This window comes from Mustela nigripes, chromosome 4 (assembly GCF_022355385.1).
Source record: "Mustela nigripes isolate SB6536 chromosome 4, MUSNIG.SB6536, whole genome shotgun sequence".
NCBI classification, from domain to species: Eukaryota; Metazoa; Chordata; class Mammalia; order Carnivora; family Mustelidae; genus Mustela; species Mustela nigripes.
In genome coordinates this window covers 18,817,617-18,841,598 of record NC_081560.1, presented here as the reverse complement: position 1 = coordinate 18,841,598, position 23,982 = coordinate 18,817,617, and the positions used below count along the sequence as shown (strand labels likewise).

At 39.1% G+C, this 23,982-nt stretch overlaps 1 protein-coding gene across 1 annotated transcript in view; it reads left to right on the top strand.

Annotated features, from left to right (window-relative positions):
* The window catches only part of EXOC4 (exocyst complex component 4), a 731,315-nt gene that overhangs the window by 369,486 nt on the left and 337,847 nt on the right, over positions 1 to 23,982 (top strand). The gene's annotated exons all lie outside the window — the stretch shown is intronic.

Genomic DNA, 23,982 nt, shown 5'->3' with positions numbered 1-23,982 from the left:
GAAACAACTGATGACATGGCCATTTCTGCCCATCCACTTGCCAATCAGCGCTGAAAGTGATCGTGGGCAGACAGCCCAACTTTGCCAGAATAGCCGTTAAAGATTCCGTCTCATTCTGTGAAGCTGCTTTTCACCCCAGCTACGTAGCAGCCAATGGAAGAGAAATAGACTGCTTCCCTGCCAAGCACACTTAAGCTCAAGCTATAGATTTGTGTTCATGAAAAGATTACCAGTCACCTAGTCTAGCCCCTATATTCAACTTGAGAGGAATTTGGAACTAGTATAGTAAAGCTTTGTGACTTACCTAGGATTTAGAAGTAGCAGAGCCTAAAACAATCCAAGTCTCCCGACTCTTCCATGATACCAGATCCCATCTCAGATGATACCTGATCACAAGTTTTCTACCTCAAAGACTTGGAACTTCTGGGGCCCATGGGTGGCTCAGTGGGTTAATGCCTCTGCCTTCAGCTCAGGTCATGATCCCAGGGTCCTGGGATCAAGCCCCGCATCGGGCTCTCTGCTCAGCGGGGAGCCTGCTTCCTCCTTTCTCTCCGCCTGCCTCTCTGCCTACTTGTGATCTCTGTCTGTCAAATAAATAAAAAAAAACTTAAAAAAAAAAAAAAAAAAAAAAAAGACTTGGAACTTCTAAGAACCAGCAGGTATGGTATAAACAACTACATAAATAGTCTTTATAATCAAATAAATGAACGATAGCCTTTACAATAAATGCTTTTTGCCCGTTTCCAACAGAATGTCTTTGCAGTTTGTTCAGCTGCTGTGTATTCCCTCATCATGTTTAGAGTGTTTTAGCTAAACAACCATGTTGTGTCTTGGGCGCTGGGAAGTGTCCCTCCTCTGTTCCCCGCAGATGAGTGTAGTGATGCACTGTCAAAATCTGTGTACTACAGAAGCCCTCTGTAGGTTATATTCTGAATGTTTATTTGTTTGTTTGTTTTTTAATGTCAAAAGAAGTGCAATAAATCTAGGCAGGGTTAATAAAAGCCATTAAATGTATGAATGGAAGATAAGTTATAAGACGGGGCCTTGCTTTTCTCCTAAATGTGTCCCAGAAATGCATGGAAGTCAAGTAAAAATGTACACATACATTGTATAATAGTCCGTGGGCATCTTTAGGTCATGTTCAGGGTCGTTTGCCAAACTGCCTATTTTCTGAAGCTTTTCTGTAACAGGACACCCAATAGCATCATAAGAGTATAGTTTTATATTTGTGAACAGATTATAGTTCATATGTCTGGTTCATTTATTAGTTAGTTGTTTGGAACTCAGAATGCATTTTCTCATAGAAATAATCTTATTTGGTACAAACCTCTGCAAAACAGTGTTACCCACCATCTATCTCTAGTGTCTTACTGTAGCTTTCTCAAATTTAACTAAAATTTGTGTCTGGCAATGGATTTAGAGTCGGCTTGAGATTCTGGGAGCACATCTCCTTCTACTGAAACCTGGCAGCAGGGTTAGAAGTTCATAGGCCCTGCTGGGACTTGGTAAATAAAAGAGACCTTAGAGATCATCCAGTCCAACCTTCTTATTTTAGAGAATAAGGACATTACCCTCAACATGCCCTACTTGTGGTTACCAAAGAGCAGGGCCGAGGTTTCATACTTGAGAGAGGTAGGTGGTGAGGGGCAGTTTCCAGGGGTCACTGATGTGAGGAGCATAACATGACCTGGGTGATGTGAGGAGCATAACATGACCTGGGTGCAATGGTAGTTCTGGGAAGGGCAAGTCTGCGCATGGCGGGGAGGATGCAGGTCCTTCTTGGTAGGCCCATCAGGATTGTTCTCCCCTTTTAGCCTCTCTCTTTGTGTCCTACAACGTCGTCTTCCCCTTCCTAGTTGCCAAGGCGTATTGGGTGAACTCCCTCTCTTTGGACAAGATGGCGCTCACCTTTCCCTTCTGCATTGGCCCTACCAGTGCCTCAGCACAGATGCTCCCTTCTTCAACGAGGCCATGTCTTGAGGGGAGAGATGAGGGGCAGAGCAAGCTGTCTTTGGTGCTTGCGGAGCCTGCCGTGGTGCCCGGAGATGGACAAGGAAGGATGTTTCCAGCAGTGGGTAAGGAGGAGAGTTGTCAGACGTCCCAGGTCAGGGCTGTGGGTGATGAGGCTGCCTGAGTGTAGAGCCGGCCTCGGCATCAGTGCGGGGGGGGCCGTTGTGAAGTGGGGGCAGGGGGAGAAAACAAGGGCTAAGCTGGGGGATCTGTGTGTGTGTTCGATAGGACCCGAGTCTCTACACTTGTGGGTATTGTTTGCCCAATGGAGATAGTCCCAGCTGGTTGAAGGATCTGGAGAACATTCGTATACATTCCTGTGTGAGGGCATTCACCACCATGATACAGTGTTTTGTTTGTATTTAACAAATATTTATTTAGCTTCTAATATGCATCAAGCAACGAAACAAATGAAGTCCCTGCTCTTAAGGAGTTTATATTCTAATGGGAGATTCAGACGATAAACAAATTAAAATACCTCAGGATGGTAAATACTTGAAGAAAAAGAAAGCAGGGTGGAAAGGAGGCAGATAAGTTGCTGTTTTATATAAGGTGTTGGGAGAAAGTGTTCAGGCAAAGACTTGAATGAAATTAGGAAGCAGCCAACCATGAGATACCTAGGAAAGAAGGCTTCTAGGCAGAGGAAAGAGTTTACATGTTTTTATTTAATTTCCACTTAACATACAGAGTAATTTTAGTTTCGGGTGTATAGATAGAGTGATTCAGCACTTCCGTACAAACCCCAGTGCTCATCCCAACAAGTGCCCTTCTTAATCCCCGTCCTCTCCCCCTAAGGCCTTTTAGATGGTGCTAAGCATTTGGAATTTTACCGTGGGCGAGGTGGGAAACTATTGGAGACTTTTGAAAAGAGGAATGTCGTAATCTGATTTAACTTTGTAAAGGATTGCTTTGGCTGCCATGTGATAAATGTACCATAAGGGGACAAAAGTAGTAGCAAAGAATAAAAAACCACTGCAATAATTTGGGTTAGAAATGATGACATGAACTAGGTTGGCAGCAGTGTAGGTGAGAGGGGGTCCCACTCTGGATGTCCTGGGAAGACTGGGAAGACTGGCCAGTGGGTTGAATAGGAGTGTGAGAAAAAGAGGAGTTAAACAGATCTCAAAGGTTTTTGACCCAAGCAGCAAGAAGAATGAAGGTGGGATTTCCAAAGAGGGTGAAGATTGCAGGAAGAGCTAGTTGGGGGTAAGATCCTGAGTTCAGTCTTGAAGATGGAAATTTGAGGCGCCTGTTATATTAGCCAAGTCTGTATGTTGAGTGGTTAGTTGGATACAAGACTCTACAGTTTGGAAGTGAGAACTAAACCAGCGTTGTCCAGTAGAACTTTTTTTTATAACTTCACTGTCTGATATGATAGCCATTAGCCACGTGGCTGTTAAGCACTTCAGTTGTGGCTAGTGCAACTGGCTAATTTCTTATTTGTCTTTATTTTAATGAATTTAAATGGAAAAAAAAATGGGAGAGTCACATGCAGTTAGAGCTACGGTACTGATCCGCATGGAAGACCATAGATATACTTTTTTTTTTAAGACTTTATTTACTTACTTGACAGAGAGAGACACAGCGAGAGAGAAGGAACACAAGCAGGGGAGGAGTGTGAGAGGGAGAAGTAGGCTTCCCGCTGAGCGGGGCGCTTGATGTGGGGCTCCATCCCAGGACCCTGGGATCATGACCTGAGCCAAAGGCAGATGCCCAACAACTGAGCCACCCAGACACCCCACAGATATAAATTTGAAAGTCACCAACATTCCAGGGCTGTGAAAGGCCCTGAGACAGGATACAATCCACTTGGGTGGAAGCACAGGTATAGAAAAGACTTCCAAGACCTGCGACCTCCATCGTGTAGGTTGGGAAGAGGCAGAGCTCCTGACAGAGCTTTTTTAAAAAGGAACAGACAGTGAGGAAGCAAAAGACCAAGAGAAGCTAGTTTTTAGGCAACCAAGGGAAGGAGGTGTCTTAAGGAAAGGGGACAGCTCTGTCAGATGCTGCAAGGCTCTCCATCACCCTCATTACACAGCGAATCACTTAAGGTCTTGCCTCTTGAAAAACGGCTGTCCTCCAGCCCAGCAAACAATTGTTGCTTTATACATGTTTGCAAAGTGAAGAATGTTGAACAAACAAATGAATCGATCAGCTTTTACAAACTCATTTTCAGGAAATATGCTCCCTCATGTAATGTCAGCGCACTGAAATTTTACACCTCCCTTCTGGAAATCCCACACTGGGCTCATTCCTGCTTACTCAGCAGGACCTGCCTCCATACTCCCCTGACTGGTCCTCACAGGACTTGACTTTGGAGAAGCTGGTACCCAGACTGTCTCAGCACCTTTTATCTCTGGAGGCGAAGTGAAAGAACCAATTATCTGCCTGGGCCCCGCCTCCCTCTTCCTTACTCTGCCTTTCAAGTGTTGATTCCTTAAAGGAACTCCTTTTAAAGGGAATTCCTGGTAGGGAAGTTGAAAACTCTATGCTTGGCCTTTTGGCACAGCCTTTCGGATCAAATGAATAAGTTTCTAGGATTGGCTGGGAAGAAGCAAGTAATTTTACCCCAAATCCCTGAAACACTGGTGTGAGTTACTAAGTTGGTTATGGTGATATCTCAATCTATTTTTTTTTCCCTTTTCCAAATTCCCTGTTCATTCTTCTGGACTCTGTGCTGATGTCAACTTGGTTTCTTCTGCCTATTCTCTTGTGTATTTTTTCCCTTGTTCTTTTCCTCATTTATTCCCATCTTGAAAAGTTCCATTCATTGTTCCTATGTGCGCCCTAACTCAGATTGTTGCTGGGTCTACCCACACTCATTGTTGGCTTGTCTTGCTGTTCCCTCATACGCTTTCATTTGGAATCTCTCCCTTGCCTCCAGACTTCTGACTTCGTTCTGGGCACCTGGCTCTGCCTTAGCTTCCATTCTGTATTTGATACACAGCTTCTGATGATCTCTGATGAGCTTAAAGAGGAATCTCGAAAACAAAGACACAGCACCCATGCCTTTCTCTTGCCCCCTTTCATATGTTGATTATAGTTTCTATGGTTCTCCTCTTAAGTATGATTTCAAATAATTACCATGATACTTTGTTAATACTCTCTTTCCTTGTTCTTTATTTTTGTATTGTACCACCTTAAAGTACTCAGTGAATGTTGTAATTGACACAGAAAATTCATTATCCTTCCTATTGTTAAAAATACTCAGTCATGTGGGTAGTGTTGGCACCGCACTGTATAAGGAGGAACAGATGCTAGGGTAGTATGGGGCCTGACGCTTGAGACCCACAGTGACTTTCCGTAGTGAAGTCCAAGGGCGGCAAGAAATCTGTGTCAGTCTCAAGCACTACTGAGTTTATATCTACCAAGAAAGAAATACAGAATTGTAGGTTACCTTAAGTGATTAAAAGTCACATGAGGAATGGGGAAAGAAAATCCCTTTGGATTGGTGGCAAGAAAATCTTTTATAGTCAAAAGCCATACCAAAAGCAATGTGGGAGACCCTAGAAATCAGAGATGGAAATGGGAGTGGATTATATATAATACAAAAGACAAATGCACACACATTCCCTTCTAAATGGCCTTTTAATGTAAGACACGCTGATTAAGACAAAATGCATGGCTAATTAAGGCATGTCTTAAGAGGGCTTGGGGTTGCTGAATTCTTCACACATTGTTACCCTTAGCTTATTTTGAATTCTGTTATGATAATTATATTATTTTTAAGGTGTGAATTATTACAGCCCACTTACAATGAAAACGACAGATTAGTAAGTGAGGTTTGTGTGTTTAACCTTGTGATTTGGTTATATGCCATTTGTGTGCCTTGCCTAGAATGTTTGCCTTCTGATATTTCTGTGTGTTAACCCAGCTGCCTCCTTTTATTGCTGCCATATTACAATGGATGTTTTCTGCATTTTTATGAAGAGCCTATTAGCAGCATAGGCTTGATTTAAAGAATTTCTCCGGTTTATGAATGCAGTTCATCTCTGTGAATGAATTTAGCACTTTAATGCTATTTATTTACTCCACACCATAAAATGTAATATAATAAATAATGGGTCCCTTGGGCTTGTGGTAAAACTCTGTGATCATCCTCCCAGCAGGAAGATGAACATAACTTGAGTGGAGGAATAATGATCAAAATTCACCACGCTCACTGGGATGCCATTTATATACCTGAATCTAATAAAGGCAGAATTACAATGCTTAACATTATGCTTAGTACCAGCATCTGAATGTAAGGAGGCTGGGGGAAGGAGAAGACTCAATCATATTAGCAACATTTTGGAAGATTATATCAATATCAACTCCAAATTAGCAATTTGGAATAAGGAAGTGTTCTTAAAATTACACAACACATGATTTTTTGTGATAAATACATGTTAGGTTAGTATTTTCTGCCATCTTCATCCATGGAAAATTCTTGGATTTTCGGCGGTGGGGGAAGGTGGCAGAGGAGGACACCGTTTCATAATTCCTTCATTACCAGTTTATCGTTCTGGAGCCTTTCAAGATGACCCTCACTGTCAGCTATCCATAAGTGAAACATCCGCAGTGAAGTGAACAAATGAAATATCTCATGGTGGGCATTGGTCAGTAGGGCCATTCTGATTCATGGTTGAAGTCCAGAAGGAGTTAACATTCATGAATGCTTAGAATTCTGTGTGTGTAAATGTGTACCTGATTATATTGAGATTATCTGGGTTTTCTTTGTATTATCGTTGCTTTTATCTCCCTTCATTAGACATTTCTTCCTTGAAATAAAAGGTCACAGACTTAACAGGAGCTTGACTGATAACGTAAATGAGTGACTTTGGCGTAAATGGAGACTTAGCCAAACTGGAGGGGCTAGCCTCTGTGGGGTCCTGCTAATCACTGTCATTTAGAAGATAATCCCAGTCGTGCCAGATTGTCTAAATTCGAAAAACAAGCAGAAAGTCAGATGCCTTTAATTATTGTGTAAAATCCTCATGCATTCAATTGTCACCTAATTTTTAAAAATTAAAGAGCATAGACTCCTGTCACATATGTCAGCATTCTGGTTTGGGTTCATAGGTTGCCTGTGATAGTTCTGTTCTACATTGTAAGTTCATGAAAATGCTTATACAGTAAAGGCTGCCATTGTCCTGTTAGCTTGAGGCATTTACTACGAGCTCCAGCATGCCTCCATTTTGAGTCTCCTTGGCCACACACAGTTGCCACATGACGCATTGCTAGGGCTTTTCTTTGAAATTAAATCACTCAGAACATCTGTAAAGGAAGAGTGCTAAATGAAGTTAGGTATTGCAAAGTAGAGGTGTACATACCTCAAAAAACACAAAGTACTTAATGTTTCTTTTATATTGCGTTTTCAGTCTTTAAAATCAAGATAATTACATTTTATTGCTTATTTATTTAAAAATATGTACGTGATAGAAGGATACGCTGAGGTTTCCCTTTATGGAAGTAGAGTCATCGACAGATGATTTGGGGATCGTGTTTTGCTACCAGCAAATGGTACACAGAGTTGTCAGCAAATGAAGGCATCAACTCTTAAGTATAACACTTTTAAAAACCGGGTCTCAAAGGATTTTTTCATTTCACTTAAAGGCATTTGCTAAAGTCATACGATACTCGGGAGAACTCAGGTTGATCTGTCCACACAACTCAGTGGTTCTCTAGATAAAATTTCTTTAGTAGCAACTAGACCAGTAGATGTATGTATGTAATAGTGACCAATCTCTGAAGACTTATTGTCTCATAGTTCTATCTAAGAATGTGTGATATACCTTAGAAAGGCCCAGATAACAGAAATACTCTCTAGAGCCTGTGTGAAGCTGTGGTTCTTGATCAGGGAAGAATTAGCTTTATACTGAAAGATTTGGAGGGCTGATTTGTTCATTACCCACTTTTGGTGTAGGCAAACCATTCTACTTGGCAGACTCTGTGATTTAGAGCAGACTGTATTCCTGATGACCCTGTAAAATGAATAGCCCTAGACTGTATTTCCAGATAATGGAGGGCAGAACAGTGTAAAGTAACCCTCAGACGAGAGGCTTCAGAAGGAACAGTTTCAATTTGGTGAGCTGGGAGTTCGGTAGTACTTGTTTCTTGGTTGGGCATCTTCAATTATTAGACTGAGCTAAAATCTGCCTTCCTGTAATTTTTATTTTTAATTTCTTCAGCTTCTAAACTCACATAGCACTTTTTGGGTGTCTTCTCTGGCAGGTGATCATTTCTGCCTTGTGTATTTGTACTTATATGGTGAATAAAGAATGGCTCATCTCAGGGTACCTGGGGGGTGCAGTCGGTTAAACATTTGACTCTTGGTTTCCACTCAGGGGGTGATCCCAGGGTGTTTTGATGGAGCCCCTCATCAGGCTCCCTGCTCAGCACAGAGTCTGCTGAGAGTCCCTCTCCCTCCCTCCCTCTCCCTCCCCTCCTGCTTGTGGAGACGAATAGAATAGCTCGTCTCCATTTGGGAAGGTTGCCTACCCTTTGATGGAGAACATGGGGCAGCCACATCAGCTGATGGAACTCCGTCAGGCAGGGAGTTGTAAGATCCATGGGGATGAGAGTTGCAGTCATTTACTCATTCAGACAAATATTTACCAAGTGTCCATTATATACCACGCACTGTTCCAGATCCTCGACAGTGCACATACCCTAACTTGATGCCTTAAATTTCCTTCGACTGTATACTCCGTGAGAACAAGATTTTTGTCTGATTACCTTTGTATATCCCACCTCATCTAGCACAGCATGTTACACTGAGAATGTGTCCAAGTTTTATTTTTTAAATGAGTAAAACACTGAGTGTGCCTATTTTGGAAAGCACCATAGAGTAGATCTAATCCCTTTATGACAGCCATTAAATAAATTAGTCACATTTTCCTTATGTGCAGACTTAAGTGACCTTAGTTTCTTAACAGTTGTTTTTTCTGAGTAGTTTGATTGCCTTTCTTGGGTTCTTCTCTAGTAAAGTATTGCCCTTGTCATGTGTCTGGCCCAGGAGGGAATATAGGATTCAAAATGGTGTCTGAGTATATAAAGTAGAAAGGAGAGTGCTGTATTTTCTGGGATTTGTGAATTCCCCATAAGGCGTTTTATTAACTACCACCCTCTCCTTTTTTCCCCCAAGGCAGTCTTTTCTCTTTTTCACCAAGTAAATATATTAATTAATAGGATACGGTATGTCTGTGTAAGAGCCAAGTTTGTATACTCCGGAACCATACTCCGGATCATTTTCATTAGTGAAAAGACCTTTTATTTCCAGTAGGAGTTACTTACTGTGTGCATTACAGAATGCTCTTCAAAAAGTCATATACAACTATCATTTTGAGGATACACACATACATACAGCAAGTAAGTATACACACGTGTGTGTGTGTGTGTGTGTGTGTGTGTGTTTGTGTGTTTAATCGAAAGAGAGAGAGAGAGAAGTGGGGGGAGAAAAAATTAAAATAAATTGATGACTTTCCAAGGCTCCATGTTCTTGCCTCCCTTGTTCTGACATACTCGTTTATACTGATAATATCTGTGTGATCCTTGTAGAATATCATTGTTTTATTTGATCTCCCTATTTCCTGTGCATGAAACAAAACTAACTGGCTTGGTAACTCTCAGTGTTTCTCTTGTCTCTCATTTTTAAGTTCTAGAAAAAAGAATTAAAATATTCTTGTTGACATCTTTGTTATGGTTAAGATGTGTTGCTATTTCCTGGGAAACTAATGACAAATCCCCTTGTCTTTACAATTGCACAAACCTTCTACCAAATCCATGGGTCAAATGACCCTATCCAGGTGATTTACTGTGCTTGATTTGATCCATGATTTCATCTTTAGACACTTCCATCTTTGTCAGGACCATACTGATCTCCCCACAAGGGATGTGGAGCTGAATTTCTCATATGTCAAATGCACTCCATGCATTTAAAAAAAAAAAAGGAAAGAAAGAAAAAATGAGCATTATTTTGAGTTTAACCATAATAAAATTCCAAAGCTTCAATTTGGAATTCTAGGTTTTTATTTTAAAGTTTGCTTTTCTGTTTTTTGTTTTGTTGTGTTTAGTTTTGTTTTTTTTTTTTACTTTGGTTTTGCTTTCCTTCTACATTTCCAGCTTTCTTTATTCTTTAATTTAGCAAATATTTTTAAAATGCTCACATTGGGGGCACCTGGGTGGCTCAGTGGGTTAAACCTCTGCCTTCAGCTCAGGTCCTGATCTCAGGTCCTGGGATCGAGCCCCTCACCTTCCCCCACTTCTCTCTCTGCCTGCCTCTCTGCCTACTTGTGATCTCTGTCAAGTAAATAAATAAAATCTTTTCAAAAAAATGCTCACTATGTGCGAACTGTATTCAACACCTTGACAGTTAAAAAGGTAAATGAAAGCTCCTTTCCTTTTTCCAGAACCCAAAAAGCAATCCGTCTTAAATCCTTCCCTTTGTGCTAAATAGCATCAGAATATAATGCTCTGGTGTGTTGTTGTTGTTGTTAGTGTTCACTAAAAGATTGTATACATTTTAAGTTTCCTTCAGTGGTCCGCAGGTATGTTTTACAGAGCCTGCATCACTTAGTCAATTAGAATGCTTATTTCAGGTCCCATGATGTGCTCAACAGTATACCGGACTTAAAATGCATCACTATAAATGTACTCTTAAACTTTCATTGACCATTTTCAATAAGGCTCTATTTTCTCCAGGTAGAATGCTGTTTTAAAAAAGGGTGAATTTTATGGAATGGAAATTGTGTTAAATATATTTTAGTAAAGCTTTTATATATGTAAAGCTTTTATATATGTGCATACATATGTATATATAGGTAGATATGTGTACGTGTGTGCATATATATATGCACATACATATAGATATGTGTACGTGTGTGCACACACATGATCTTTTCTAAATAATATTGCTGTGTGTTATAAATACAAAAAGCTTTTTTGGTTAGATTTAATCGCATGTATAACAAAATTTGCAGGGCCATTTTGCGACACCATAGATGGACTGCTTTATTCCATAGACTAATTCCAGTTCTAAAACATAGGAAAATTTTCGTTAACTAATTGAAACACTCATTTGGATAAGAACTTCAGCAAGGTTCAGTAATTCTCAATTTCCCACTTTGCTTGCAAAACACAATGTAAGTACAGAATTACGCTCTTCACAGCTTATTACACTGTGTGTTCACTCAAAGGGAAATAATTTAATGCAATTTACTCCCAACTGTTTCCCTCATGCTGACCCCTTTATTAAAGTAACTGATTTCTCAAGGTTATGTTTATTTTGAAACTTTTATTTATTTATTTTGGGGGGGGGAGGTCACAAATTGAATCACACACCTGGTGTGTGTTTTTTCCCCTTCTGGATTTCCACATTGTGTCACCACCCAAGCTCTTGAAGGCTCCTACCTCCTTCTTCCTGCCTGGTTGAGCTCCGTTACTTCTTTCAAAACTTAGGTATTTTATTTTTGTATTTCTCTTGTTATTCTTTCATTGTTCAAACTGATCTCAGGACTTCTCTTTAGTTCAGGCTCATCACATACTAATCATTTGGGCCCTTACCCTGGAGTGTTTTTGTCAACATTCCCCAAGTTGGAAAAGCACAGCATATTTTCACCTGTTATCCCATAAGTCTAATGCTTCTCCTCCGTACATTGCTCATTTGGAGAGAAATCAACACAAATGCACCATTTCAAAACCCAGAGGAAATTTTATTTTCCGGGTTTTACAAAGGCTTTTTTTTTTTTTTTTTTTTTTTTAACCTTCTGCTACCCTTGTTCCAAATCAGGCTTTTTAACTTACCTTCTCTCAAAGCATTTTTATTAAAATGTTGTCTTTAATTTCTCCTTCTCATAAGGGATGGTGATCAGTTATCACTCAGAGCAGAACCTTGTACCTGACAAGTGAGGAGCTCCTACGGAAACTGCTCTAACATGCCCAGGAACTGGCCCTGGAGAGTTTAGTTTTGTTCTGGTTTGTTTTAGCTTTGCTTCAATCCCAGCTTCTCCCCATGGAATGGTGGAGACATTATAGGAACTATAATGCTTTATAATTGGTCAACATTGCCAGTCATTATTTGCGGTAGGGCTTTTTTTTCTTCTAGATTTTGCATTTTCTCAGTGCACAGCATTCTGGAGGACATTGGAGCTAAAAGATTACTCAGAAATGGCCAGAGGTGATAATGTATACAGGACAACATTAGTTTGCTAATTTGCATGTGATCTAAGCATGGAAGAAAATAGAAATGCAAGTTTAGAGTGGATAACAGATCACATTATCTCATTGTTAAGGAGTGGGTGTTTAAAAAGAAAATAGGTGAGGGGCGCCTGGGTGGCTCAGTGGGTTGAGCCGCTGCCTGCCTTCGGCTCAGGTCATGATCTCAGGGTCCTGGGATCGAGCCCCACATCGGGCTCTCTGCTCAGCAGGGAGCCTGCTTCCCTTCCTCTCTCTCTGCCTGCCTCTCTGCCTACTTGTGATCTCTCTCTGTCAAATAAATAAATAGAATCTTTAAAAAAAAAAAAAAATAGGTGAGACTCCTTTGTGGTTCTTACTGATTTTATTTAATGAGTTTATTTCTTCCTTTTAAGGAACCACCTTTACTCCTCAGCAATCCCTGTGAATTAGAGGCTAAAAATCTGTTTTACATCTGGGGAAGAAGTGGATATTCCTGCTTCCTCCTCAGACAAGAGGGTGATTGATGGTTTTGATATCAGAGTCTTAACTGAAATAAATTTTGTCTCAATTTGAGAAAAAACAGTGATAACACAGGTTGCCCTGCCCAGCCAAATCAGGCTTAGGGGACTTTTTTTTTTTCTTCTTTCTTTTTGGTCTTCTCCATTTACTTGTACCCTGGACTAAAAATCTCCTATTTTCTCTTAAACTTGATTTAACAACATGGCATACATTTCAAATGTCTGAAATAAAGAACATAGCACATTCTACTGAACTAGGAGCCTAGTGGTTTATATATGCTGGGTCTAATGTATTCCTCACCTTACATAAATCTCCAGAAAAGCTGTAAGAAGGAAACACATTCCCCTGACACGACAGGATGTAAAATGGATATAAACCAATTACTTTTTGCAGTTCTTAGAGCAGTCTCAGGAATCCTGACCCCTCTGACTTCATTTTCAGGCAAGAACCCTCCACCCCCACCTTGCAAGGAAAAATAATTGAGCCGAATTCCGAGCAAGAAGCAGATCAAGGTTCTCAAAGAATAATTTTGCTGGGACCTCTGAAGCAAATCACCTCTCAAACATGCCAAAAGTAGTTGTTTAAACACATTTAAGACTCTAATCACAGCGGTCTTTGATGAACTTTTCCTACTTTAAATACATCAAAGTAGGAAAAGAGAGTAGAAAAGGCCATTAGAAAATCATTATAATAACACCAACATTGATCTACTCCTCTCTTCTTTGGAACCTGCCCTCCCCTTGTTTTAAGCTATTCAGGTGGGCTTTATACAGTGAAGTAATCAAACTCTCCAGGCCATCAAAAAAGAAATTTAAGGGAAGGGAAAAAAAAAAAAAAACCAAAACACTTCTTAAAGATTTCAAGGGAACTGATGTGTGCTGTGAGTACCCAGTTTTGGGCTGTGACTTTCAAGTTGAACCTTTTCCGTGGTAAGTAGCCTCCTGCTTATGCCTGTGTGTTTTGGCTTAAAAAAAAAAATCGATCTCTGAGAAAATGGGCTTCCTTCTTCGTTTCAGCCTCGTCTCCTTTGATGATTGATGTTAATTCAGTAAGCTGCTGACCCAAGAAAAAAGAATTGTTTGTGCTGTTGTTTTGAATAAATAAACTTACAAAGAATCGATGGCTGTAGCTTAGAGAAATTAGATGGTAGAGAGCATAAAGTCTCTTTCTGTCGTGTTTCTCATGTAAATAAAGCAGGTAAAGGGCATTTCGGTGCAGGATATCTTTTTGAATGATGGAGGCTTGCTTTGAAGGGGAATTGTTTTTAATTTAAAAAGAAGTGTTCTCTCTGTATCTGACGTGAGAAAAAGTCCAGATTTCTACAAAACAGGACACCTACTTATTCCTGCAAACAATTCCAAACTGGCAGTAGGGAAGCAGTCCCTGGGCCTCAGCTCACATTTAGTATTATTCGGTGTTTTGGACCTCCGTCTTCCCGCTGCCGTACAGAGAAACATTTCGAAAGGACTTTTGGAATGTTCTTATTTTGTTTTAAAATGGGAAGGCAGTGTGGTCTGCCAGACCAAAATAGTTAACCCAGGCAATTTTTCTGATCCCACTGGCTGTGTATTGACTGACTGTACTGAGTGCTTTTGCTTTGCTCCATCACCATTTCCTTGACCTAAACCATACCACCAAGTGCCGTCATGAAGGGAAGGTGACATCACCCGTAAAGACTATTCTTCAGGCAAAAAGGTGATTCACTGGGTTCCTGGCCATGAGACTTAACACCGGGTGTTACAGGCTCTTCCAGACTTTGGAAAATTGAAAGACGGCCTTGCTTTCTCTTCCCTTTTGGTACCACTTAACTCCAGCAATGGCGAATAAAGATGGTGCTTCACTTACATTACCTAATTCACAGCTGCAGCCAAACCAGCACACATTTATGTTAAAAACATGCAGAGTTAGAACTTAACATTGCCTGTGCCAATATCAGCTTTACAAATCGTAAACAACCTCAAAAACCAAGAAATAGTGGGAAGGCTAAGTAGGTTACGGTATTTTCAGGTGGTATACCATTATATGGTCATGAAGTCAATTTCATACTCTGTAAAATGGAGCTAATAATACCCACCTCATAGGCCTGAGAGAAAGACTAAATGAATTCATATTTGTGAAACACTTTGAACAGTGCCTGGCATTAAACATCGTAGGGCTGTTTGCTGTTTTTGTTAGCAGTATGTTAAAATGTTGTGCATGGAGAGCTTTTGCTAATAAAGAGAAGTATATATCTTTCAAGTGAATACAAAATCATAGACACACTGTGATCTTAACGATGTCAAATACTACTAGGAGATAATATAACAAATAAGGAACATAGTTATCCCTAGGTATTTTTTCCTCTTTAGTTTTTAATCTTTTCTGTATTTTTTTTAAAGATTTTATTTATTTATTTATTTGACAGAGAGAAATCACAAGTAGATAGAGAGGCAGACAGAGAGAGACAGAGGGAAGCAGGCTCCCCGCTGAGCAGAGAGCCCAATGCGGGGCTCGATCCCAGCACCCTGAGATCATGACCTGAGCCGAAGGCAGCAGCTTAAACCACTGAGCCACCCAGGCGCCCCTCTTTTCTGTATTTTTAATGTTTTCATCAGATGAGCATATGTTCTAGGCTGTGAAAAAAAAAATGTGATTTGAAAAAGTGTCAATAACTCCAGCCTAGTTTCCAAGAATGCATTTTGGTGAAAAGAAATGACCTGATACATCCAAGTATGGTAGGATAAATTCAGATATAAATAAAAAGAGTAAATATCCACCAGTTTAGTCCAAATGTAGGCATACAATATAATGTATTTCTATCTAGATTCAAGTCCTGACCCTACCAGTTGTTAGATAGTTGGTCATAGGCAAATGTTTTGAAACTCTAGAAGTCTCATCTGTAAAAGAGAAATAAAGTCATTTTTTTCTGTTTATCTGACAGTGTGCTTGAAAGGATTACATGAAGAAATCAATGTATGTGGAAGTACTTTATAAGTATTATCTAAATACATACAAAATATTCCATCTAAGCTTTGTCTTTTTAGAATTTAAATGTTATGGAGTTTCAGTTATAAAATATGGTACTAACTAACTGAAATATTTAACAAAGAATGAATGAAGTATGATTCAACAGAAAATAGATATATCTCAAACTGTATTTTAGACTTAAGCCTAAACTATAGTTCCCACTGGGATTGAGACATCAATGAAGAACTGATTAGGTAGTCCAGAGTCCAGTTTATTTTGTGGGAAAAGAACCAAGTAGACATTTTGAGATAATTAAACAATACTCTTGATTTAGAAGGAGAGTAACAATAATGTGCATACACAGTCCAGGCATCAAATACTTGATTGTCTCCTATTGTTCCTTATTTTCTATTATTCAGGGTTTGTCTTCAGTAGGGCGAGTTGATGCCAATGAGTGTGCGTACCTATTTATGCTCGCATTGCTATTTGGAGTGAAATCTTCCAATGCTGGTGTTGAGCGACAAAATTAGCAGTGCCACGTGCGTTGATGATTGTGGCATGAACTTAGGATTCTGCTTTAGACTTTAATTATAGTGAACTGTGTCCATCATTTTCAGTCTATTTATTCATTAAATAAAGGATTCTTGGGAAGGGCAAAGGACATGATATATGTAAAAATGGCTTTTGAAAACATCTAAATTATAGAACCAGGGTATTTGTATAGCCTCAAAGTATCTCCTCCAAAGTATTTATTAATTACTGTGGAGGCTTAACATAAGTCCACAGATGTCTTGATCCTCCTCTCTCCAGGAGGCAAAACCCAATTCCTCTGCTGGACATTGTAACAAACCCCTGGAAAGGGAAAAAGGGTAACAGTGGAGAAGCCTGATAGATACCACCTTGCATGTGATCAAAGTTTACATCACTAGTAATAAGACCTATTGATATCATGTATCCCCTGATGTGATAAGATGAGAAAGGCACTTCACCTCTGTGGTATTCTTCACAAAAATCCATAACCACAGTCTAAATCCTGAGAAAACATCAAAGGAACAAAATAACTGGTGAGTACTCTTCAGAAGTTTTGAAATGATGAAAGCCAAGGACTGAGGAATTGTCATAGATTGGAGGAGACTAAGATGTGACATCTAAATTTAATGTGGCATCAAAGATTAGACCCTGAAACAGAAAAAGGACATTAGCGGAAAAATGGGGAAATCAGAATATAGACTATAGTAAACAGTATTGTACCAGTGTTGACTGAGTTTATTAATGACACCATGGCTAAGTAAGGGGAAGTGGATGAAGGGTATGCACAACTCTCTGTACTGTCCTTGCTACTCTCCTGTAGGTGTACATTTTTTTCAAGATACAATATTAAAAAAAAATTAGTACTTGGGAAGAATCATATATGTGTATAACTTTATTCAAAAGAAATAGTGTGCTATATACTATATCCAGTTGTATTAAGGGAGAGAACCTATATAATCTGTGTAATTAAAAATTTGATTAATCTAATGAAATTTTGCTGTCCTGTGAAATTTTGACTTAATATCTCTTGTTACCATTTTAGAACAATTCTATTACACATTTTCAATGGGTTGTTTTTTCTCCTGGCAGATCAGCTCTTACTTTGCCTTTAGTTGATGTTCATTTGAAAATATGCACACACAGGGGTGCCTGAAAAGTGTAGTCAGTTGAACATCCGACTCTCGGTTTTGACCGAGGTCATGATTTCAGGGTCCTGAGATGGAGTCCTGTGTCGGGTTCCATGCTCAGCACAGAGTCGGCTTAAAATTCTCTCCCTCCCTCTCTCTCTGCCCCACCTCCCCACTCTCTCTCTTTCTCAAATAATAAATTAATCTTAAGAAAATAAAAATTTTAAAAAATATATGCACATGTAGCAAATACCTTTTCATTTACTATGGAAGAAGAATGTTACATCCAAATGGCTGAAATATGGAATCTCATGAGAAATTTAAAAATTTACAAGTTGGGTAAATGTAAAGAAGTCAGAAAAACAAGTAAGTCTGTTAAGCATGATAACAGCCACACTGTTAGACTAGTTAATTATGGAATGTTACAAATCTAGCATGGTTTTCAATACTTGACATATATTAATTGGTTTAATCTTTATAATGAAAACTTATAACCCATGAAAGAGTTGTGGTTATTATTCTCATTTTAAGATGAGGAACTTGAGACATAGAGAGATAAGGCCCAAATTTTAAGAAACCACGAACCACCCATTTTGCCCCATTTCTGAGAACTTATATACCAGGTTCATACCATAACATTAACTAAAGAAACACTCAGGTAGCCACATATGGCTTTTTGGAAGAGGAACAGAGCCTGAGCAATATCTTGGGCCACCTTTCTCACGCACACAGTATAATTTCATTGCCTGCTAGTTCCGTACCAGATGTTAAGTGGTGTTTACCACTTAGACCACTCAGACCCTTTTACCACCTCATAGGGGCTGAGGCTCTCAGTCCGAATGACTCACAAACTACACCTGCTGGGTCCCAGAACACATTACATTCTCAGGCACCAGCGTGCACTTTTGAAGGAAAGGAGTTGGTCCACACATGGCCAAGGGATGTATGGATTTCCCTTCTGTGCCAACCACCATGAAATGCTTTTCTTTAAACAAGTTGGTGTCCTGATCTTTCCGAGACTTTGCGCTTCTGTGGAAGGGGGGGACTAGTGGGAGGACCTGATTGAAAGATTGCCCTTCCCACCTTCATTTTCTGAGCACCATGACTCTCGAATGTCATCTCTCCTCTCCTTTCACTCCTCTCTCTCCTTGTGGGGCCTCGCTTCTCCTTCCCTGTGTGTTGATTTTACATGGCTCATTCCAGCTGACACATTTTGCTAGTGTTATCAGACACATTAGAAGGAGTAAAATCACTATGAGTGTTGTTTCTCATTCTTTCAGGTCAACAGGCTTACTTTCAAAGATGGCACTCCTTGGTTGCTCCGCTGGGGGCATAATTGATCAGTCTCCAGTCTGCAGCTTATTCTTTATCTTACTTGTTAATTTAACTCACAGTGTGCCGATTTCATATGAGTGTTGCCTCATGTCTCAGGGGCTCAGGGTCTAACATATATATTAAACTGTCAAAAGGCTGACAATACAAGAATGAATGGTTTATAATTTGCTCATCTGAGCCCTTATAGCTAATATCTCTAGCTTTTGAATCGAACAAAAACACATGGTGATAATTATTCTTTCACTGATCATTAAATATTGTAGAAGGTTAGAATAATTTTCAGTAGAATCCTCATTTGAAAGCCTTGCCTCTCATACAGATTTATGGTCTCTGCACCACACACTGTCTCTCTTACCGAGTTTTGGGAACACTCAAGAGATTTTAGGCATTCTTGAATCAAGAAACGCAATCTTGCCAGTTTTGTTAAAATAACTCACTTTTATGACACATCACTCATATGGAGGGAAAAAAAAGGTGATATATATTAACACCAAAATATGAAAAGCTAGGGGTGCCTGAGTGGCTCAGTGGGTTAAAGCCTCTGCTTTCAGCTCGGGTTGTGATCCCAGGGTCCTGGGATCCAGCCCTGCATTGGGCTTTCTGCTCAGCGGGAGGTCTGCTTCTCTTCCTCTCTCTCTCTCTCTCTTCCTGCCTCTCTGCCTGCTTGTGATCTCTGTCTGACAAATGGATAAATAAAATCCTTAAAAATATATATATGAAAAGCTAGTGAATATCTTACCTATACATCTACATATCCAGAATATAAGGATATAAAATAAAATCCCTAGAAAACAGAAATTTGATCCATCTTTTTAAAAATTATTATTAAAATTTGGCATATTAAGCAAATGATCATCATGTGCTTCCAGGTTACTTCATATGCATTTAGCAAGCTGTCCTGGATCATTTTAGAAAGTCACAAAAATCACATTTGCTATTTTAAAAATGTATTATTCTGCCAGTATTACACATGCAGTTTATCCAATTAGCTGAGACACCTATGCTTTAACTAACTTGGACTAACAGATGCTGCTTAGCACACAGAGACAAACCTGTGTGAGTCTGCTCATAGCTCAGCTCATAGCTGCTAGAGCTCAGAAGCTCTAGCTTCTAGATGTCATATCATTCTTCTGCCTTTGTCAGGACTGCATGTAAACTATGACACAGTGTTTTAAAAATGAAAGATAAAACATTAATCCTTTATGATAATTTACTGAATTAAAATTATTTAATTTCAAGTGTACTTAAAATGCCAGAAAATTTTATTCTTTGGGTTTTAATGCAGTCTTGTAACTTTGCAAAAGATGAAAAAGTAATGGTTTAACTGTACTAATACAAACTTGGTAGACTTAAAGAAAGAAAGAATTTTAGTACAAAATTACCATATTAATATTTGATTTTCAACTTGGAGAATTGGTAATTTGAGCAATGCCAAATTACCTCACCTTTTTAATGATCGGGTTTGATGAAGTAGGAACGATTTTGCATGATACAAGACATGTGTGGGTCCTAGGTTAAAGGAAATGGGGAAGAAAAAAATATTAGAAATGACCACATAAAAATAAAAGGAAGGGACTTTGATTTCTGGCAAGGTTGAGAACTAAAATGTCTGGAAAATTTCCCAGTACAAAGCAGTTAGAAATACAGGCTGTAATGTAATAAACTTCCTTTTAAATGTATTGCTGACCTTGTTAGTAAGAGGTCTCCTGGGGATGAAAATAAAGAGAAAACTCAAAACCAGAGCAGTAAGCTGATGCTGATACCACAGCTGCTTGGGGGCACTTGTCAGTCCCAGTAAGCAAGAGGTTTGAGTTTTAACAGCTGCATCACTACTGGAGACAGGACCTTGGGCCTGTTCAAGAGAGGATTTTAGAATTAAAACCACCCTATGAAGTATAGGCTTTTTGAAGGGTTGTAACTTTACTAAAATAGTAGAAAATAAAAGAAAAAAAAAAAGAAACCACTTATCAGCATAGAGAGATGACAAGGAAACCTGTCCTGGCAAAGCCAACAACTCTTTTCTAGAAGAATATGCCGTAAATTTAGGCCTTGGTTCTTCCCATGGATAAAACTGCCTAAAACATGAGTTCACAACCCGAAATTACAGAAATACATAGGGCATATGTAACCATGATCTAGAATCAGGCAGAAACAAAACACGGTTGAATTTGTTCTCAGTAATTTTAGAAATGGGATTACTAGCTACAGATTATAAAAATGGGTATGTTTCAAACATTTAAAAAATATAATCTGCATCAAAAACATAAAAGAATAAGGGATGTCTGGGTAGCTCAGTCGGTTAGGCCACTGCCTTCAGCTCAGGTCATGATCCCAGGGTCCTGGGATCAAGTCCTGCATTGGGAATCCTTGCTCAGCAGGAAGCCTGCTTATCTCTCCACCTCTGCCTGCCACTCTGCCTGCTTGTGCGCACTCTTGCTCTCTCTCACGCTCTCTCTCTCTCTCTCTCTCTGACAAATTAATTAATTAATTAAAATAAATAAAAGAATAAGATGCTGTCAAGAAAAAAAAGGTTTAGATAGTCTTGATAAAGAGTCAAGGAGAGGAAGAAGTACAATAGATACAGAACCTTATGGCTGGGAATTGTTTATGAATGGGATATGTTGTTTGATAACGAACAAGGTAGAATTAGAACTTTTATATCATTAATAATACCACTGAAAAATCTGTATATTCTTAAAAATCTTCTGCTCTTCTGAATATCTATAATAATAAATACCATGCTCTGTTTTGATGAAGATGAATGTTTTTTTTTTTTTTCATTTCTCAAACACCTGTCAGTTGCTGTGATTTGTCAACCATAAATGAGGTCCTTGAAGGGTATATGGGGTGGGGAGGAGATACCAGAGAAACCCAACTGGGTTTCTGATTATTGAATTGTTAAGAATGGTGGTTGTGAGGCCATTATGGCCACTTTTATTCTTTTCTCTTATGGCAGTTTGGTCAAATGGAGAAAAATGGGTTATGAAGATAACAGCTTACTTGGAGATTTAACTTGATTTTCAAATTCCTTGGCAAAATTTTTGTCACTCTTTTCGTTGGATCTTTTCTTTGCAGATAGACATTCAGATGATTGCAAATAGAGACTCATTCAGATTATCGAAAGTACAAGATTATCACAAGTACATGATGTACTTGGGAGTTATGAAGAAATACAAGAGAATCACAGGAATGGTAGTAAACATTACAAAGCTGAGCAGGAGAAAATAATGTGAATGATAAATGGCCCACAAATACTCACCTTCCAGCAAATGACTCCACCAAGTTTCATGCTTGCTTTGCCTACCTTACAGTTTTATCTCCTCATGGTTTGGGTTCTTTCAAAAATTGGACTTACACATCATGATGTTTTATTTGCTTTTTTCTTTACCTCATTTTAATTTTTGGCTTACTAGGAGTAAGAATATGATCTTGGCTTCTAGCCAGCCTTTCAGTTGGCGGCCATTGGGTAGGACGCCTACCCTTGGTCTACTTCGCTACAGCTTGGTAGGAACCAGCAGGTCCCCAACAGGGACCATATGTGGAGTAGGTGGGGCAGTGAGGGTGGCAATTACTTGGTCTTCTCTTAGCCCAGCTCTATCCAGTCAGCAGAGTGTGATTTCCCTCTAACCAGCCAGCACACACTGAGTCTTGACAGGGCTACCACAGTTTTGATAAATCTGTGGGCAAAGCATTGGTACTAAGTATAATATTTGGTACTAAGTTAAGGGGACTAAGTTTAATATTTGGCTTTCTCTGGTATCCTTATTGTTTCATGTATTTTGATTCTAAATTTCTGTGATGATAGTTACCCCTCTCTAGTGCCTCTTAACACCTTTATTCCCCACCTAATGACGTGATTATTAATACAAGTACTAACTTTTCTCCAAGCTAGTTAAATTCTTCAGTCTGGCCTTAAAGTAAATTCAAAACGGTTGTTCATTATTTTAGCTTGCCTGGTTATTAATCAGTTGCCAGGAAATGTGACTTAAAAAAAAAAAAAACCTATTGGATAAGGGTAATTATTTAATACAGATTTTTGTATTAAATCTTAACAATCTAGTGTATGAATCTAGAAAGCTGTGTGTGTGTACAGACATACGTAAAATTTATTTTTTAAAAGTAGGCTTAGAGGACGTATTTGCCTTGAAGCACTCTTAAAATAGTTGGTCTAGAGTAGAACTACTTAGCATCACTTTACATGCCATTGAACTTGGAGTTAGAATCATGAAGGGGACACCCCATAATGCAAATAGAAATGTCCTGAGGTCATTGTGTAATTTTATAGGGATCTTCACCAAAGCCAAGAAGAAGGTAGTAAATTTTATTAGCATGATTAACTTTGAAAGAGCTGGGCTTTTTGGGAAGCCAGCTGCAAATAGAATTCTTTGTGTAGGCACACAGTATATAGAATAGGCATTAGACAGTTTATATCTACATGCATTTTTCCTTTGATCAACACAGCCTTTAGTTAACTAGAAGGAAGTCTTCCACAAGATGAAAATATGTCATGAAAAAAGTGGCAGCAGTAAAACAATACCTTGCAGCTTTCCACTTGGAGTCCCCGTGGATTAGAGATTTTACTTTACATTTGGAATGATACTATCGTGATGATTATTGCTCCTTTGGGATGGATAAGAGAAGAAATGGTGCCCAATTTTATTAGTCATTAGTATTTTCTGTTATAAGGGTATGAGAAGCTCTGGAACTAGAAGAACATGGCCTGAATATATTTTTTTAAACAAGTAAATTATCTTTCAGTATTAGTAAAAATGTCATTTGTCTGCCTTAGAAAAATAAAACCTTCAAATGTAATTTAGCTTGTCTGTCATTTTTAACATTTCAGAAGACATAGCCCCCTGCTCCCAGGCCCGTTTTTCTTTGTCAGCAGATGGTTCATTGGTTCCTGGATGAAAGTTTTGACATTTGTATTACACTCCGAGTACTTGAGAAACCAAAGGATGCCAGTTCTTTTGGAATTAAATAATGGTATCTCCGCTACCGGGCAGACATTTGCAATAATCTGTGTACAGGCTGAAATTGTTGAAATGCCCTCTTCCGTTACATATTTTTGTCATAATACTCTTCATTACTGTTCTTGTTATCTTGCTGTTCATTACTGTCTGTCTTTATAATTTCTTCCATATGCAGTCCAGTCCTCCTCATCTCCACATTTATTACTGTAGGTCAGAGAGTTAAGACCTCTCGTCATGAAACTGTTTTGCTCTCCAAGTAAAACAGCCCACACTTCCAGCCGTATCTTGATAAATAATTCTCAGAGTGGAGCGAGTGTTCGTGACCATGCTGAAGGTCCTTCCCCTGGCCATTGTAGGCTTCCTTCTTGAGTGTTCACCCGGCTCCT